The 6,289-nt window shown below is 40.1% G+C and overlaps 1 non-coding gene across 1 annotated transcript; it reads right to left on the bottom strand.

The window, feature by feature from the left end:
- Positions 1-4,173: 4,173 nt before the first annotated feature.
- On the bottom strand, positions 4,174-4,292 carry LOC112485075. The gene has a single exon (XR_003048354.1). It is a non-coding gene; the product is annotated as a 5S ribosomal RNA (ribosomal RNA).
- Positions 4,293-6,289: the final 1,997 nt, after the last annotated feature.

The raw sequence follows: 6,289 nt of genomic DNA on the forward strand, positions 1-6,289 counted from the left end.
ATTGGTTAACTTTTTTAAAAAGATGCCCAATAGAACACATGTCAGCACAAAAGAAAATATGTGCCTGGTTTTAAAGTTCAAATCCTTAATCATGAAATACTTAGAAACAAACAGATCTACAAACAGCTATTTAAAGCCTACCCTTTGTGAGAGCGAGGTGTTTGCACTACAGCTGGCTTGAGATGTTCTAATAGAGGTGTCATCACTGAGGATGGCTTGTAGTGTCATCGCTGGGGATGGCCCACTGCAGAGAACCATCAATCGCAGCTGGGATGAGAACAGTGGCAGTTCTCAGCAGAGTACTAGGCCCCCAGATTTGGAAGCCAACGCAAAAAGAACAGGGAACTAGAATATGGGCAGCAGAGTAGGAGTCTCTTGGAACCACAAGAAGATTTTAGGAAAAGAGTTGAAAGGAAAGGTCTATGTACTCTTCCCAAGTATTCTTCCTATATATATATTCTTCTTTAGCACAGAAGGGGTGTGAGTTTACAGAGGAGAAATCCCAGGGTCTCCATAATTTCACCTCCACGACTGGTATGGTTCAATGAAAAAGGTCTCTTACATGCCCACGGAGGGAGTGAATAAGAGTTTACAGTGCTCAAAAGGTGCTTTTATTGAGTGACAGGTGTGCACTGAAGCACTGACGTGTAGTGAGAATTCATTGAACATATTTAATTCTTGCTAATAGAATTCCTTTGAGGGAAAGAACCACCTTTGTTTAGACCTAATGGGTTTATTTGGGAATGCAGTTAAAAACAAAGAAAATGGGTATGAATTGAGACAGAGTGAGCTAAGCTGATCTCTGTATGAAAATAAATAGAAATTTGAGGGGAAGGAGATAAGGGATAAACAAGTTGGAGCGGAGTGGGAAGAAAAATGAATGAGTTGGAGACAGACAACAACATGGTGGGGCGAAATTCCCAGTTTCAGGAATTGCCACAATACTTAAACGAGTTTCCATTTAAATTTTTATATTGTGCATTCTTAGTCCCAAACCATTAGTGAAGATGGCCATACACAGTCTTGAGTCAGTGCACTTAAAAAAAAAGAAAGTTTAGGATTGTGCGCAATGGGATGATATGGTGCTAGAAAGGGACAGGAGGAAAAATTCAGAATGGCCCACAAAATTCACAGCATGTAAGAATTTCAGAGTCAGAACTTACTAACAGAAAGTCTCACTACCACAGTCACCATACCGCCCCGCCCCCTGCTCTTCCCTGCAACCCACTACTCATCACAACCACCACCATCACCATTTGTAATCATCACCACCAAGAAACTCTAGATATGTTAGAAAAAATATCAGATATACCACTGTATATTTTATGGGGTTCAAATCTTAAAGGGTGGAGTAGCCTGAGAACAGCTGGGGATCGTGGACAGAGCCAGGAGCCACTGAAATCTGGGTCTACACTCTGAACTGAACAAAGCACCCTGAAGTCTCATTGTCACTCTAACAACAGCACAGTTCCAAATCCATTCCTTACCCCGCCCACTCCCCCAGTCTCCTTAATGCCTTCCAGAGCATTTCTCAGAGATGAGAAGGAAAGACCCAGAAGAGAAAAACAGGTAGACTGCTGGCCTTGAGGCAGCCAACCTTCTTCTATTAGAGAGATCCCTGGGCAATTTCCCAACACTTCAGGGAGAAATGTTCATTGCTTCTAGTTCTCCTGGCAGAACCACTGTATATGTAAATATATTTATTTCTCATTTTCCATTAACATGGGAATAGAATACAGAAATCTTCAACTACAATTGCTGATATTTAGAGCCTGTGACAAGTCAGATAACCAAAAATATCTAGAAGTCAAGGTGTGTTGGATGTCTCAGACTTATCAAACCGCCAGGAACTTTCCATTATTAGAGGCAAATTCTTTATTTAAAGGCAGTTTCTGAGACTCCTTCGGGGATTTTAATTTCTTTTTTCTTTTTTTGCTTGGAAATCTAAAGACGGCTAAACCCTACAGCTTTTATGCCATCTGGATGTTCTGTGTAGGGTTGCAGGAAGATCATTTCCATGATCAAAATACCTCATTATGAGCACACATCAGGCATCAGATGGACAGACTCAGCCACATGGTCTGTTTCTTCAGGTTTTCTCAAGACAGCCTATCTCCTGCTTAAACTATGGCCAAGAACTTTGTGTTTACATCCTAAGTATTTTCCAGCATGGCATCTTTTTGCTCTAATACTTTTGCTAAACATCTTGCTTTTCACAAAAAGTTGACTCCTGAAAAGCAATATACCCCCTGGGTGTTTGCAAATCAAATATTAACTATAACTAGGAAACTTACCCCTTATGAAAACCCTAGCAAAAAGCAAAGAAATTTTGTAATGTAAATAATAACCCCTAATTCATCAGTTCTATAAATTCATACGTAAGCAGATTTTCCTAAAGTCAGTGATATCTGTATACTTTCAATTGTGATATCTTATTTATTTTTGTCACTAAATAGAACTATTAAACTACACGATCTCTTTTTTTTTCCCTCCAAGCCCAATTAAACCAGTCTGCAACCTCATAGCAAATCTCAGCCATAACACACACGGGTATTTCCTTGGCATGTCTCTTCCTTTATGGGATGACTTTCTAATTGGCTTAAATAAAGAATAATTGTGTCACAAAGAAAAATGCCCATTACCTTTAAACCCATACTCTGGACTACTAACAGGGAAGGAGGAGGGGCTAAGAATGACTGACTCTTCTAAACACCTAACCTAAGATTAAATGTGTACTAATCTATCATTGTATCAGTCTATAAAAGTGTTCTGCTGCTGCCCCAGCCTTCACACTGCACAGAATCAGTTCATATATATTTCCCATTTGGGGTTTTGGGCAAAGTTCCATCGAGGTCTGGTCCAAAAATCTCCCCCAGGGTTTTCAGGGTCATAAGTCCCACAGGTTTATGATGGTTTAGTTTTAACTTCTGACTACACTGGGCAAGATTTTACATACCTGATGATAGCAAGCCTTATTGTGGGCCAAAAAGCTCTGCAGTCCAATTGGTGGTAAGTCTTGCTAATTCCCTAAAGTCTAGCAAGGAAGTTGAGAAGAAGGATAAAACACAAAAAATAGAATTGTTGCTAGGCATACAGAATCTGGCCCTCTAAAGTGTTAGAGGATTGACTTGTGAAAAGGTATGCTTGAGAATTTTTATACAGAGAATGTGTTTTGTGAATGCTATGGCCATGCTGCACTTGACAATGATGTCTCTTAAAGCCATTTTCAAATCTTGGAGAGTCAAAGACTTGAATCTTGGGAGTCATAATGTAAGAAAAAAAGAGGACCAGCAAGAGCTCTTTGACTTTTGACAACATTCTTATGTCTCTCACAGAGTTTTTGACCAGTCTTTCTCCTTCAAATTTATCTGGTACTTCCAATGAGCTAAAGGTTCTAAAACATTTAGAAATTCACTTTCTAAAATATATTGGGTGATGTTTATGTTTCTAGTTAATGATCTCAACCCTGTTACTTGTTTTGCTTCTTAGGCAAAGAAGGAAAACCATAAACAAGTTTATTTATCTTTATTTCTTCTTCCTTTCTTTTCAGACTAAATTTGACTCAAATACTAACCCACAGATTAGGAGAACCCCTTTTGCAGAGAGAGCTAAGAGTTCTCTGACAGGACTGTGTTACAGTCCAACAGACTGTCAAAGTGTCACTTCACCTACAGACCCCCTCTCCCCAGCTCTAACCTGTAGCTGAGCTCATGATCACTGAAATAGTCCACATTTCTTTTAGGACAGTGGTCCCCAACCTTTTTGGCACCAGGGATCATTGCTTCTAATGAGAATCTAATGCCTGATGATCTAAGGTGGAGCTGAGGCAGTGATGCTAGAGCTGGAGAGTAACTGCAAATACAGATGAAGCTTGGCTTGCTCCCCTGCTGCTTATTTTCTGCTGTGAAGACCACAACCTAACAGGCTACAGACTGGTACCAGTCCATGGCCCAGGGGTTGGGGAACCCTGTCTTGGGAAATGAAGTTAGGAGATGAGTTTTAATCACATCTGATGCAATGTTTCACATGACAGAATGGATACACAGACTAACTCTGCTACCACCAGTTTTTAATGTTTTTTTGTTTGTTTGTTTTTAGGCGAGGCAACCCTTGGTTGACCTCACAGATTGCAAGGACCTTGTCAGCTTACAATCTTTTATTTTTTATTTTTTACGCCTACAGCACTTGGTCTTCCTAGGTGGTCTCCCATCCAAGTACTAACCAGGTCCGACCCTGCTTAGCTTCCGAGATCAGACGGGATCGGGCTTGTTCAAGGTGGCATGGCTGTAGACAATGTTTTTGTTTTTAATGATTTTTTTTCTCTACATGCTTGAACTTTTCTCTACATGCTTGAACTTTCAGATTCACCCCGCTGGTTGTGGTGGTATTCTTTAAACCCTTACCTGGGTAATTAATCAACAAATATTTCTTGAATTCTCACCAAGTGTTCAACCTGTGCCACAAGTTATAGAAGATACATAAGCCATGGAAGATATGTCTATTCACCTCATGAAGTGCATAATTAAGATGGGGAAAGAGAGCTAATAGCATGAAGCAATACCCAGCATATAAGGTAGTATATCATGAGAGTCCAGTTACCCAGTTCATCTAGCATCAATGGTTCAGAACTTCTGTGTACAGCAGCACTGTAAAGTTCAGGCGAAGGCTCTGTAGTCTTTCCCCTCCCCAGAAATATGCATGGTTCATACACACAAAATTTCACATTGATTCCAAAGGGAAGGGAGATGGCCCATGAATTTCCTGAAATTCATTCATGAATTCAAGAGCAGTTTATGGATCTCTCTCCTAAGAAATATAGAAGTTCAGAGGAAAAGGAGTATATTTAGTTCAAGAGGAAGTTAAAGGTAGTTTAGGGAAGGCATTGGGATTTGAAATTTACCTTGGATGATGGACGAGATTTAAGAGAAGGGAAAGGAAATGAATCTTTATGAGAAACATAGTACATAATTTACATGTCATCTCATTTAATCTACAGAGCAATTTAGAGAAGAAGGTACCGTGTCCCCCACACTAGAGAAAAAGAGACGGAGGAAGCTTAATAAATTGCCTAAGATTACTCTCAGCAATTTAGTTCCTGAGTTAGATTGAGACTCATGTCTGTATGGAAACAGATCCTGAGCTTTTTCCACCATACACTCTAATGAGAAGGGAGACAATAAATCTTCTGTCATCTAATTAATATGTCCTCCAATGTGCACACATGATCTGATGGAGAGATTGGGGGTGTGAAGTAGTACAACTCTTTCTAGTTTTCTCTAGGAAAATTAAGTTAAATGAGTCCATGATTGAGATAGGGACCCTACTGTTATCATATTACCCACAAAGTGAGGACAACTAGTAAAACTAGGTATGATTATGGTGAATCTTTTTTTTAGGCCATTATATGGTTGCTGTGGTAGGACAGGATTATTGTTTTTTACTTTTTGTTTTCTCCCTGTAAGAGGATAATAGTTGTTTTCATGTGACTTGCCCACAGTTTCTAGTAGGCAGAGCATATATCTCCATACCACGGACCTTGGCCATGGCCTTGTGAATTAATTGCTTTGACCAATGGACTATGAATGGAAGTATCAAGGAGCCAGGTCAGAGCAGAAACAACAAGGAATGGTGTTTTCTCACACTCCTGATAATCTTCTGCTCTCAGTTAGGACAACATGCTGCAGATGGTGGCTGCCCCTTCAGCCTGGGTCACAGAATGAGAAGATACATGGAGCAGACATAAACCCGACCTTTAGCCTGCAGGCAATTTCAGCTGAGCCCAATCAAATCTGCAGAGCTAGAGCTGACTTGTAGAACTGTGAGTGAGAACCACGTGTTTATTGTGTTAAGTGATTTAGATTTTGAGGGTGGTTTGTTTGTTTGTTTGTTTGCCTTACCACAGAAAACCCTGACTTTTGGTAATGGATCAAACGTAGCCTCAAGATTTTGAGAACAACCAAGACTCTAAGGGCCACCAACTTAAATGACATCAAGGAAAATTCCAAAACCAACCCGAAGTAACCTGGTCGATACAAGTGAGGGATGATGCAGATAAGAAAGGATTCCTGACTTATTCTTTTCCATCCTGTCAGCACAGGCTCGACCTCCAGGGAGATGGTGGAAGGCTGAATGCCATTTGAGAACTACGTTCTTGGTGAGACGGTCATTACTAAATTAGACTCAAGAATCTGATTTGATTGTGGTTTTTCTCTTATTCATTCTTACTGTGAAAGAGAGAAGTAAGATGGTTTTAAGACAGAAAAGGATAGGAAAGTGAAAGACTCTTAGG

The sequence above is a fragment of the Pteropus alecto genome, unplaced genomic scaffold (genome assembly GCF_000325575.1).
Source record: "Pteropus alecto unplaced genomic scaffold, ASM32557v1 scaffold95, whole genome shotgun sequence".
In the NCBI taxonomy this organism is placed as follows: domain Eukaryota; kingdom Metazoa; phylum Chordata; class Mammalia; order Chiroptera; family Pteropodidae; genus Pteropus; species Pteropus alecto.